Source organism: Cyprinus carpio, chromosome A12 (genome assembly GCF_018340385.1).
Source record: "Cyprinus carpio isolate SPL01 chromosome A12, ASM1834038v1, whole genome shotgun sequence".
Taxonomy (NCBI): domain Eukaryota; kingdom Metazoa; phylum Chordata; class Actinopteri; order Cypriniformes; family Cyprinidae; genus Cyprinus; species Cyprinus carpio.
The window spans coordinates 23056329-23070838 of NC_056583.1; positions in this window are offsets into that span (position 1 = coordinate 23056329).

Genomic DNA, 14510 nt, shown 5'->3' on the forward strand with positions numbered 1-14510 from the left:
TTTTTTATATAATAATATTTCTGCAAAAGTTGAAGACGTGTGAGTCGTGACAGATGTTTTCTTGTATGTCACTCAATGGAATCACTTGGAATCATTTTTATTATTTTTTTTTTCAGCCGAGATTACCAAACCCACATGTTCAAATTACGTTTCCCTTATCAGATTTTCCTTGTTAAAACATTACGAGAGCCATGTTTTCTCTCCCTATTACTGACATTAGGCTGTCAATAATAGGGAAAGAATCAGGCCCTCTCATGGAGATTATGCTGACTAATGGCTGCTCTCCTCAAATTTTGCAGAAGAAAACATTAGGACAAGCGCTGCTGGAATAATGAATGGTGCTCTGGTGTCGCTGCATGTTTCTCGGAGCTCCTCACCTCTCATCTCCAGCACAGTCAGCCGCAGTGAGCCGTGTTTCATTTCAACCTACCTTCAGCTGTCAATTCACATTCGCATGAGGACAATGACTGAAAGGGGCTGCCACACACCTACCTCAACTGTGAATTAGACCTGACTGGGTAATTAGTCAGACCAGCACTGAAAGGCTTATTTGTAGAGATCAAACACACATGAAGGGAAGATGGCAGAAAGGACAAAAAAAAAACTTTTTAGTCTTTTAAAAGCTTTTCAAACTAGCAATTACTAAGAAAAAAAATAAATCACATAAATGATTATACATTTATTGACTTATTTGACACTACTGAGCTATGTGTTGGCCTGACAAGAAAAATGCACTTAAATAAATTATTGTGGTTCAGAGATAGTAACACTTTGAAAAATACCATGGTATTGTTTGATTGAAAGATTAATATAGTGTGAGATTTTAAAGTATTTTAAAGAATATCTACACTGAAAAACATGGTGTACATCTACACTGAAACATGGTGTACAATTTTCTCACAAATTGCTAGTGCATTTTACAATTAATTACAGAATAAATGGCAAGTAACATGTTAAATCAAATGTGACATTTTGATGTAGAAAGACTGGAATAGTATTTTCTTGTAAAATGTACTCCAATAATCTTTTACTAACTAAAAAAAAAAAAAAAAAAAAAAAAAATTAGTAATGTCCATACATATATTACTTTGACAACAGTAAAACATGGAACATGAATGGTAATTTTGTGCAGGACTGTACAGGATATAGGTTAGTTTTTGTATACTGGTATGAGATGAAACTGCTGTGATTATCTGTAAGAAATAAATTTCATACATATTGTCACAGTGAACCACTGGGATTGTGGATAGCAATACTCACCATTATTGCCACAAATCAACAATCCTAATAACAGCTGTTGTCTCAGAACTGTCATTATTATAAAAGACTCCTCATCTGAGTTTCCACACTGTGCAAGAAAAAGAGAAAGTGAGGTAAAACCAGGAGGAACATATTGCTGGCAGTATTTTAAAATGTTCACCGTGGATCAAGACTGTGTTCCTAGCACACCACATTTGTTACAGTTATAGCTGACTGGAATATGTGGATTTTTGTGGTTTGTTTTATTTTGGTGTGCCTCATTTTTTATTGTCATAACTGACAGGACAATGTGAATTGGGAGGAGGTGATCTATCATAACGTGGAATAGAGTTGTAAGTGTGTAAGATGCAACTCATATATCACTGCCATGTTTACCTGTAAATAACCTGGTTTGAGGCTTCTCATCATTTCGCCACATACGCGGACAGAGCTACTATGAGTGTGACTATGAATGTGAGTGTAAAGTCTTTCACACCGTACCTGAGACTTATCTGAAACCACACATTCACACGGTAAACCTGAATTTGTTTTCACGCTAACGTATTATGGAGAACTGACAATATCTTTTTTTGAGTAGCCAGTAGGTGAGCCTTTGTATCATTAAATCACACCCCATGTATCATTGAATCACCCCTCAACCGTTTCGTTCAAACAAATAGTTTCATTCTGGAACAAAACAAGGGACGATAATATAAGGGAGCCATTGAATCGTTCACTTAACTGTTCACTTAATGTGAGTTACTCGATATAAACGTCTTTGCCAACTGTTGTTTACAAGCCATTTACTATGGTGCTCTTGCTATCCTGCCATTTCTGTTTGTTTGTCCCCTTAAGAGTGTACATTTCAATAGAGTGTCACAGTGGTCAGCGTTGTTAATCAAACTGTTGTTGTTTACGAGCAGTGTTTGTCAGTCGTTATCGTGATTTTGGTTATCATGCTGTTTATTTTCCTGAAGAGTGTTCTTTTAGGTAGACTGTCACAGTAGTCAACAGGATTGTTAGTTCAACTGTTTTATAAGCAGTGTCACTCGCAATTGTGCCCTGGTTATCATGCTGTTTTTGTTTAATTTCTTATGTCTATTACTCTATTAGGTAGAGTTTCACATTACACTAGAATTGGTAATCAAGAAGCGTTTTAATGATGATTGTAATGACAAACGCAGCAGAATGATTTTATTGACATTCTGTTCTGTTCTTGAACGGCTCGTGAGAAAGACACACACACACACACACACACACACACACACACACACACACACACACACACACACACACACACACCATTACCATTACCATTATACCATTCACATTACTAGTCAGTAAGAATTACTTAAATCGCATAGGTTAGGAAGGCCAGAAAAACAAATCTATTTTCATTGAGTCTGTCATCCACTATTAGTCTGCTGTGACAGAATGTATCAACGACAGTCTAACCAGCCTCAGGAAAATGACATGGCTTTATGGTGACATGTGTCTCATGGAAATTGTCATGTGCGACATTTTGGAAGCAGCTTGTCCTTAAATGATGGGCATAAGAAAATAATGATTGATAATTCATAACAACACATCTACTGCATCAACATGTCTTTTGCTTTAAGAGGAAATTGTAGTCTTTCTTGAGTGGTTAAACTTTTGATTGTATATGTTAGTTCCGTAAACCCTGTTTCTTTTTTTTAAACGTACCTGCCATAAGAAAACGTACAATCATTAGCTTCCAATTTACACACCACCGAGGAGAAAATGAAGAGAATGCCGAAGTAATGAGATCTAATTGGATGGGTTCCAGTCATCTACTCCACTTCAATTAACTACCAATTTACTTTAATTTTGACCAGAGTGTAGATTATTTGTCATTACGGTGCATAATGTTAGCTTTGATGCATTTCCAAATGGCCCCTAAAGTAAAGTCAAGTCACCTTTATTTATATAGTGCAGATTGTGTCAAAGCAGCTTCATAGTGTAAACAGGAAAAAAAAGAAAGAAAAAATAAACCTTGATAATACAAGAGGACAACAGAAAACATTTATCAGTTAAAGTCAGTTCATTGTTGATTCAGTGATACTCGGTAAGAGTGTTATACCATTTGAAGGATGTAGTAAAGCAACAGTTATCCATACCTTTTGGACAAATTATTGCTTTTAAAGCATGCTGGTTGTATAAAGATTTAATTAAAGGCTCCCATGATTTCTCAGAAATCTTTATTGGTTAGTACTTCATTTACTAGCCTTTTAACATTGAAAAGTCTACTATGACAGAATTTGGCTTATGGATATAAGGAATTAGCTCAGTAACTGGGCAGTTTACTGTAGGTTAACTTTCTGAACGTGTGCCTCAGATTTTTACAGTATTAGATTGCTTATCATAGTACATACTTCAAAAATAGATCCCCTACTTACAGTCGCAGAGAACAAGAGCAAGGGAAAGAAATTACAATAGAATAAGCCTCGAGACAAAATGGCATCATCTGCAATGAGCTGAAACAGCACCATTAGTGTTCATAAAGAGAACCGGAAAGGATTGCTGACGTTTAGGCTATAAGATACTGCGAACTGTGTGCTCGCTGACATAATGGGGAATAGTCAAGATTTTTTTTTACAGCTTTACAGACTGCAGGACATGATCATGTTAAGTGTGAGTATTCATGGCCTCTGACAGCTAGTGAAGTTTAAGTCCCATCAGTATTCCAGTAGAGCATGATGGGAAGGTCATTACTGAATGCAGATAAATGTTACAAGAGATAAAGCACTGACCTCAGATCAGATTTAGAGAATGAAGAAAGGTCAAATTTACATTTTAGTCTCTCTTTCTCTCTCTCTTTCTGTGTCCTCTAAAATGGGATGCAGTCAGAGGATTGCCTTGGAAAATAATTGACACTTATGGCAAGGTTATGACTGATGGTTGTATGTTTACTGTAGCCTTTGATTAAGTAAGAGTCAAAGATCATGCCGATACAAGCATTACAAACACACCCATTTCCCATAGGACAGTTTTATTAGGGGAGTGAATGTCACTGTAGTGACTTTTATCTTGCAACATTGAAACATTGGCCTCATGACATTCCCAGCTCAGTTTAGAGGATTCCATCAAAGGAATATTTGTGTTATCATGTTTGAATGACGTAAAATGGAAAAATGGTTTCAACTGTAGTATGTGTCAGAAATACTAACCCAAATATTATTATTTTAAGCTATTATATTTTTGAGAGAGATTGTATTACTTTACACAAACCTAAAATTGTTAACAAAATTAATGTTTCCATTTTGTTTACCATGGGTCAGATGTTGCTTAAAAATGACAAACACACCATAAAATGAATTTGTGATTTGTATATTTACTGTATGTGCAGGTTGGATCTTTTATATTGTTAAAAAGTGGTCAGGTTTAGGAAAGACCGTGAATATTTGTTATTTTTGGAACTTTACATTTGAAAAATGCAGCACAAGCATTCTTGAAAGAAAAGATAAACAAAAGAGAAAAGACAGAATTTAATTCAAGATTATTTGTATAGCATCATAGCACACAATGAACTGTTAATTCTATGTGAATTCTGCTTACAAATTCAACTCGATTTAAAGTATTTAATTAGTTATCCAAACGTAAATATGAAAATTCTGTCATTATTTAATCATTGCTTAATCTTTTATATTGTTATTTTGAAAAAGAAAAAAAAATGATAGGACATCATAATGACATCATAAAGTGACAAAAAAAATAGTATTTTGCAGCTAATTTATTTATTTATTTGGAATATAGTATACAATTACAATGGCCTTCAGTCATCATTTTGGGAACATAAAAAAAAGCTTGACTATTCTTGAAAGAAAAGACTCAAAAGACAAAGAACCATACAGGTTTTGAACAATGTGAATTTGAATAAATGATGACAGATATTTCCAACGAAACAGCAGTGTGCAGCATTTAACTACGGTGCCTCAGTGGCGCAATGGTGGTTCAGGAGAAAAATCACTGAAGTGTTATGTCTTTATGAGATTGCAGTGCTCTCTCTCACGCACACATCCTTAGTTAAACACACAAAATTGAGGTGTGTGGAGTCCTTTGATTAGAAAATGCTTCATTTCCAGACTGAGGGTTTTTCCTCCTTTATTACTGCCTGTAACCTTCACTGGGACTCTTTGATCAGATTATTTCCCTTGTTGCTTATGATGAAAATACTACTTCACAATCTGTGTAGCATTGTTGGAAGAGAGGAAGAAGAAAGGGAGGTAGGAGGGAAAGCTATAAGTGAGTGCTGACATCCAATCCGCATGTCCGCATTTGTGGATGCAGATTTCCAGTACATACAGGAAGGAACAGGATTAGGTTACATCATTTTCCCATTGTGACCCACAATGTCAAGACTGAACATATGAGATGTTGATCATCAAGCTGATTGATCCTTGACAGAAACGGTATAGGATATCCCAGAATGATAACAGCATCAATCGCAATCCATGCGATGAAAAAACGGAATTATTCATTTTTGATTCCTTATCTGATGTACTCGAAACCACAGAGGTGAGTGAATCCCAACAGAGCCTGACAATAAAGCATGAAAGTGCAGGATTTAGAGTCCCCCTTCACAGAGAAACACTGGATGAGCCCCTAAATAAAAGATTCAGTGAAAACAATTAGCAGCTTTGTGTTCTCAAGTAGATCAATTACCATGCATTGATATCTGTGGTCTGCTATAAGGTAATTCAGTCAACCCCAGTTGTGTGTATGTGTTGAAAGGTAGAAACAAAGTGTATTTTTAGACGTCTGCACTTGTGTTGTTGGTAGTTTGATCGTGAGCTTGGGACTTCATTTTTTTAATTCTGTATTGGAAGTTTGAAATCTAATGGTTTTCTTGTCATTTGACTTTGTAAACAGAGTCTACAAACTACATTATTTTGAAACCTGAGCTGAGTTGCTGTCATGCTGCTTATATAAATAGATCTAATTATGTCTTAGCATGAATAAATTTGGGCACCATATGGATTACAGTTAATCAACACTAAAAACAAAACTAATCAAACACAAAAATAAAAATTAAAACAACCCACAAATTACTAAAAAACCTAAAAAAATGCCTGTCTCTCTGTGACAGCCATGTATAAATGGTGGACCACTGGTTTGTTGTAGAGACACTAAAACATGGAAGTACCAGGTAGAGATTTACTTTGCCTATTATGTTTGACTTTATCTGAAATGAGTAGTTGTAGGACATCCTTATTAACCAGTCCTCCACTGGTTTTGGCAGACATCCATGACTGACTTTGGCTGTATGCCTCACTTGGCAGGATTATTAATCATAATTAACTTAATGGGAAGGTGTACAGGTCTTCCAGTGCCCTAATGATAATTAAATGAGATAGAGGGCTGTGAGTAGATATATGTTAGTAATGAGGTGGCCTTTCCTGAACGACGTTAGTGTATCATTAGTACACTTCTCTAGCTGTGTCACCATTTCTGAAATGTGGATTTTTTTTTTTTTTTTTTTTTTTTTTTTTGTGTAGGATGTCTCAAATGATGCCAACACATTGCAAGCATTTCATGCCACTGTAAAAATTTACCTCAGCGATTCAGTGGAATGCAATGGATTTTCAAAAATAAATAACTGCATAATATTGATTTTATTAGCATTGTAATTTCCAGTGCTTTTTAGCAAGCAGCTATTGTCTGGAGCTATAAGCGGGAAGATATTACCTCAGAGAAAGAGGGACCTGCAAATCAAAGAATATCAGGTTCATATCCAGCGCTCGACACGCACACCCACACACTCACACCCATGAAGTATGACACTGTTGCTATGGGACATGAACTGCCCACTCGGGGACTAAACTAGGCATATCGAGTTCTAGAGGTGCTTGTTAGCATAGCCTGAAAGCATACTACAATATCACATTCCACAAAAGAGTCAAGACCCACACATTAAATTTAGATTCTATTACACCAACGAGGCCTATTGTATAACCTGTGTCACTACATTACTTCAGAACAATAAGAAAACTACTTAACCAGACCGCAAAGAATTGTCCCTGCAGCTGTTTGCAATAGGATAGTGTTATGCCTTAGTATATCAAAACTATCAAAAAATTAATCTAAATAAACAGTGTAAATGATGCATGAAATTGAGCAAAAGTGACAAAGACAATAAAAAATATTTTGAAAGAAATTAATACTTCTATTCAGCAACAACACAATAAACTGATCAAAAGTGACAGTAAACTTTTACATCGTTACAAACGATTTCTATTTCAGATTAATGCTATTTCTAAAAAAATATATATATATTGAACAGCTCAACTGTTTTCGACATTAATAATAATAATAATAAATGTTTCTTGAGCACCAAATTGGCGAATTAGAATGACTTCTGAAGGATCATGTGACACTGAAGTCTGGATTAATGGCCACTGAAAATTCAGCTTTCCATCACAGAAATAAATACATTTTTTAAATATTAAAACAGAAAAGAGTTATTTTAAACTGTAATCATATTCAGTTTTTTTTTTTTTTTTTTTAATCATGTAAATACATGTACTTCTTTCGAAGATAATTCTTTCAAAAACCTTAAATCTTATTGAGCTCAAACGTTTGTAGTGGTATGGTAGTGTATGTTAAATATACTGTATAACACATACAAATTTTAGTAAATGTATAAACATTAAAAAAGGTATATACTGTTCAAATATGTCAATCAGGCAAATTAATTCAGTATTATACTCTATGTAAGCCTGTCACTGGCCTATAGTCCATAGCAATCATTTTTTCAATCACGTTTGACAATCTGTCATATTTCATCATGAGTTTCATAATGAGTTTAAATTTTATATTTATTATAATTGTTCGCTCTTAAACAGGTTCCATTGTGACAACAGTGCCCACCATTGGATAAAATCAAAGCTCAATGTGATCTTGGGCTGTCAAAGTTTCAGTTGTTGGAGAAAAAAGAAAAAAAAACAAATGGCTGTGAGTTTCTCTGGTGGTAATGTGGCTATTAAGGCAATCACACCTGTGTCTTTAGAGCGGTGCTCAATCAAGGCTGCTGAATGGCATCCCAGATAGCTCAGTGAATTGTCCTCCATTATTGTGCCTGTAATGGCTTCATGTGTATTCTTATTTTAAACCCAGTTTCACTCTGAAAAAAGAAACACACACACACACACACACACACACACACACACACACACACACACACACACACACACACACACACACTATAAAATGTAATGCAACATGGTAAAGGAAGACAAAAATTGGAATAATAATTCACAGCATCTCAATATTCTTTGGGTGCAGTTCTGTAGGTGTTTTTTTTTTTTTTTTTTTTTTTTGTCTGTAGCTCATTTGTCATCAGCTCTTCATTTCTGTCCCGCCAGTGCTGAACTTCTTCATTTTGTGTTTGACATTATGTTCAGTTTCAGGAATATGCTGGTGTGTGTGTCATTGTCTGTCTTCTGAGAGTGAAGCAGCACTTTCTGACATCCCTTTTCTGCTGCAGCCTCTCCTGACCTCCATAAACTCCACCATGAGATTATTAGTACAATTTGCTGACATTAGTAGCAGTTATATTAAATAATAGGTCTGTGTTCCATCCTTAAATCAAAGCTAATTACACCCAGGAAAGAGGACCCAGTGCCAGAGGACAGGTTGTCCTCATCCTTAAACAGGCGCTGCCTTATTGGCCCCAATCAGAGCGCAAAACACAGAGCAGCTCCAGTAATGCTACAGTAAGCTTGTCCCCATCACACATCCGTTATCCCATGAGGGCAGATTTGATAAAGAAAACATGCTCTGGCTGACCCAAAGTAGAGTAGGAGTGCAAAAGTACTGTAGTCTTAAAATACCTGCAAGTTGCTGTTATGGGGTCTAATCACAATGTCCTTCTTAGCCTTTTCAGCTCATTCAATTGTTATTCTTATTTTAAATAAACAATTTGTTCATTTTTGACAGGAATTTGTTAATAACTCATGCACATTAATCATATTCATTGCATGAAATCATAAAGGCTCCTATTATATAGTGCCACCTTCAGTATAAATGGCACACAGCCTGCTTTTCCAGAGTCAGTCCAGGGACAGTTCACCCAAAAACTAAAATTCTGTCTGTATTAACTCCCTCTCATGTTGTTCCAAACCAATATGATTTTCTTTATTCAGTGGAACACAAAATACGATATTTTAAGTCAGTGGGATCCAAAAAGATATTTCAAAATATCTACTTTTGTGTTCATACTGGTTTGGAATGACATGAGGTTGAGTAAATGATGACTGTTATTAAATTTTTGGTGAACTATCCCTTTAAATAGACCCTGAAATCAGCCATTGTTAAACATGTAATAGCCAAACTGGATTATATATTTATTTGTGCTGCTCATATGCAACTTTTCTCAAGTAAATTATACATATAGCCTCATTGTTAGAGCCTTTTTAGATTTCATAGATATATCAGCATCAACTGACCAAGCCTTGGTAATAAGTGCCACAGAATAATGCTCAACATACATGTACCACATTTCTTGAAATTACTTCACGATCAGGAATTAGAGTTGTTTTAGTTTAAGCCCTGTTGGCTTATTTATTGGCGTTATGTGACCATGCTGCATTCAAATTTGATGATTGAGACTCTACAGTACATAGATATAGGACTAGTTAGCAATATTGCAGTAGGGCTGGGTGGTTTGACAGTGCAAATGTTTCATCCCTTGCTAGAAATTAAGAAATTAAGGGGCATTTTTCAAACATGAGAGTTGAAGTTTTGTTTAAGCCTGTGGTTCTAATATGTGGCTTTGAAGAATGATAAAAAAAAAAAAAAAAACTTAAAAATGCCAAAACAAGTTGAAAAACTTTTTAAGCATTTGTGCTGAACTTTATTACAATATTTCAACTGATGCAATATAAATTCATTTGTCAAGTGAATAGCGATTTTTGTGAAATTGTGATTTAATGTGTTAGTATTTTTCTATGCATCACTGACTGCAGAAAGCAGCTGGAGTTATGAAATGAAAATGAGCGAAAAGCGATGAGGAGAGTGTGTGATTTATTGTGGCGATAGCGTGACCATTTGATTACACTTCCCATAAAAGATGAGAGTGAGTTACAGCCCAAGCTGCACAATTACAAGCTAATAGCGTCCAGCCATCATTACTCATACTTTCAAGCGAGCCATGGGAACCCTGAATTAAGCACTAGAATATTTGTGCCTTCATATACTTTGGAAAAATCTAATTCTGGACCACAAAAGACCATTGACAGTCTGAATATGGCTGTATGAGTTAAATCTGCAATTTAAGATGCAGATGCAAGGCAAAGAGAAATCTAAAGCCTTGTAATGATACAATCTACCGCTTAGTGTTGTTATGGTACCAGAATTTCAATAATTTGTTTCAATAATTTGGTACCAATACCAGTAAAATTCTACGGTTCTTTGTACCAATTTTGGTACCATAGCAAAATAAATAAATACATAAATAAATAAAATAAAAAATAAATAAAAAATAAAAAACAGATCCATGCAGAACAGGTCCATGCAGAAAACCGTTTAGTGACATCAGTAAATGCTGTGTCTGTGTCGGTCACAGCGCCTTTTAATTGCTGTTTTGAATCCAGCATTTATTTATTTACAAATTATAAGCTCTGATTACGACAAGTGTGGTATAAAAACTTTGTTTATTAGAGGAATAATTGATTAGCTGGAAAATGTTACATCGCTACCATGCTTTTGGATGCGTTTCAGCCCATAGCCTGCAATAGTTCTGGCTTGCCAGTTGGTCACGAACTTCCACAAATTCAATAATATTTAGGCATTGTTTCTTTTCCTAAATCCTCACTGTCTAACCCTCTAATTTTGTAGGTTTATTTTATTGTCTTTCACTTTTAATCACTGTTTTCGCATCTCTTACTGTGGTAAACATGCGGAGAGTGAAAAGAAAGATTTCATGAATTAAGAATTCATTCGATTTATTAATTTGTTCCCTTATTTCAGTTAAGTCATGGGTTATTTAAGGAACAAATGAATGAAACATGGACAGTTGCCACAAAAAAAAAATATACACAAAAAAAATAAAAACTTGATAGCCTTTCGTTCCTGTGTCCCGCAGCCCTGCAAAGCGCACGGTATGAAACAATTATCTGGAGAAATGACTTAGTAACTACATTTCTGTTGCTTTCCATGTTGAATAACTTTGTGTTGTTTCTATTTTAATGTACTTTTAAAGTTTAAATCACATTAAAAGCTTGATTTGTAAATTATGAATGAATGTTGATGCGTTTATATACCGTCACTGTCACTCACAGCCGCTCGCACGTGTTTTGCGCATGAGCTGCACGCAGCCCAAAATCAAACAGGTTAATCGACCATGATTGCTTTAATCGTTTGCCTCTCTTATCGACAATTAATCGATCATCAATCGACCAGCAAAAAGTACCAAAAAAAACAAACAAAAAAAAACATTGTATTTGGTCCGGACCAACGCAAGTGAACTAGTGGATTTTCCTTGTGTGAATACACCCTTTTAGATTATATCCTGTATTTGAATATGGTTGTCACTCCCAAAAATTTGCAGTGTGTACTTATCATGAAAAATTAAGCTTTTTATTTTTTTTAATTAATATTAATACAGAAAGCGAGCAGAATAATGTACAGAAACTGAGCAAAAAGCTCTTTATAATCAGTGAATCTGTTCAGTTCACTTTGCTTAACCTGCAACGTAAGTTCACTGACTGAGTAAAAACTCCCATTATAATAAATAAATAAATAAAAATTGTCTATACGGCACAGTTTCTCAATTTCATTGTTGTTCATATCAAAACAGTTTGTAAGTGAGCATAACAAACGTTCATGTAATCAACACACTATGATTGGTTAAAATGGTCAACACTGCAAAAACACATTGTAAATAGAAACCTTGGATGATTTTCACAGAGAACTTGTTTGAAAGCAGTCACTGATCAGCGGGTACTGGATCGACCCAGTGCTCAGCACTACCAGAAAGACTGGTATTGTTACTTTATTAAAATGTAAGTGTTGACTTGGTACCGAAATACCAGTATTTTTCACAACACTACTACCAATATTCCTTGAATTCTCTACATATACATGAGCTTTTTTCAATAAAATGTGTAATAAAAACTCCATAGTAAATTGTCCCAGCAGTGCAGGCGCTGACAGAATTGTTGAACTGAGCCGGAGGAGAAAACTGAACCTGAATGTCATGATCTTTCAATAAATCGAGTTAAACTCATCCGTAAACGTCTGAGGAATTTGACCTCAGTCCCTATGCAGGACTAAGGGAGAGTGACGGGGAAATGAAAAAAATGCTTAATCTTCCCACTTGTGGAAAAAATGCCAGGAGAGAGGCATCTATTGAACGGAAACTGTGTGCCTGTAGGTACTATCACTCTTCCTCAGAGACCTTGCCTGAGGCATCCATCCAACTCCTCAGGGAAAATCATCTCCCACAGAGGTTCCTGGCAGCATCATCGACAAAAAGCAAAAAAAAAAAAAAAAAAAAAAAAAAAGTCAGTACATCTTTTATTCTACATTCACAGTCTAGTCCTCACTGTAGATATGACGAAACACAAATAACCCATATGCATCCCCTGCATGCTGCCGGAGATGTACAGAGCTCTAAAACTTTAATTAGACTTCATTGAGAATAGGTTTCCTTGAAGACTGCAGGGATTGTTGGCCTATCGCTACTGTACTCTCCAGCAGTGTAAAAACTTCAAAATATTGGAGCTTTAATAGGCAGGAATTCCTGTGATGTATTCGTTTTCATCGTGTCTTATTCCATCATTAATTTTCTATGTTGTTTGTGGCCACAATGCAGGGAAGTTCCAACCTGTATAACTGAAAGTAATTGTGCTGAAGGCTGTAAAAAAAGTCTTTCAGCCCACCTCAGCTCCCGGCAGATCATTATGTGTATTGAATACTGAGAAGCCTCTTTCAGTTGGAGGCCGAGGGCCCAGTCAGCTTGTCCTCCACTGTATGAGTGAAATTTGATTAGGAGTCTAATTATGTCCAGCAGAAAAATGAGGGTTGAGGTCGTTTCTTGGTTTAGCCGATTCTTGTTTTTTTTCCTCAGACGTACCTCTACATATTCTGTCTGCAACGGAGATTGAGTCAGTGCTTAAAAGTGTAGAAGATATCCTTCTTACCATATAATCTTGAACAATCAGCAGGTCATTGTGTAGTTATTAAATATTCTTCCAGAAGCTATTGACCTGTACTATAGCTAGGATAAGTAAATGATTTTGATTGCGTTTTTTGTCTGTCTCAATGTTTTCCTGATTGCAGACTGGTGAAAGGTTATGAAGCTGCCCCTTACATATCTTTACCAGCAGTGTTGGTGAAAGTTACTTTTAAAAGTAATGCATTACAATATTGCGTTGCTCCATTAAAAATTAACTATTACTTAGTTGCTCTTTATGGAAAGTAATGCATTATGTAATTTTTGTGTTTCTTTTTGTGACCTGGGCTGGGATTGCTTAGTTGTTTTTTTAATAAACAACAACAACAACAACAACAACAAAAGTGTTATTTTTGGCATCTGTAAATGCCTTTTCACACCAAAAGTGAAATTAATAAGCTTCAGCCTGAAGGACAATTTTCTGCACCTTACTTCCTTGTTTCTCTCAGCACGAGGACAGGAGATGTGTCAGTAAATAAATAGGAAACAAAGTAACTTGTGTTACTTATCTGGAAAAGGAGATCAGATATTTTGTTGTAAATTTAAAAGTAATGAAATATTACTTGAAAAAGTAATCTGATTACATAACATACATGTTACTTTTAATGCATTACCCCCCAGCACTGTTTAGCAGATGCAAAGAAGTTTCCAGTGACATGCAACTCTTATGGATGTATGAATACATTATCACTTCGCTTTGCATGAAAGCATCTGCCAAATACATAATTGAAATGTAAATGCTATTGTTTATTGCTCAGTCTTTTATATTGGTACAGCATGGATAAAGCCAGCACTTTCAGTAAATGAAATGAAATCAAGTTTGTTTGGGACTGTTATGGTCTGGTCGTGGTCAAAAGGTTATGTAGTCCAGACAGGGTCGTCATCTCCACTCCCTGACTGACAGCAGCCTTGTCACTGCAATGATCCAGTGCAAGGAAATCTAGTTACTGCAGGAGGCTTTTTAATAATAGCTTGCTGAGCTGTGATCAGGTGTTGGTGGAAACCTTCTCCCTGTCCAATTTAAGAGGCCACAGGACAGCTTTTCACAGTTTCTCTGCCCATCACAACCTTTCGTCTG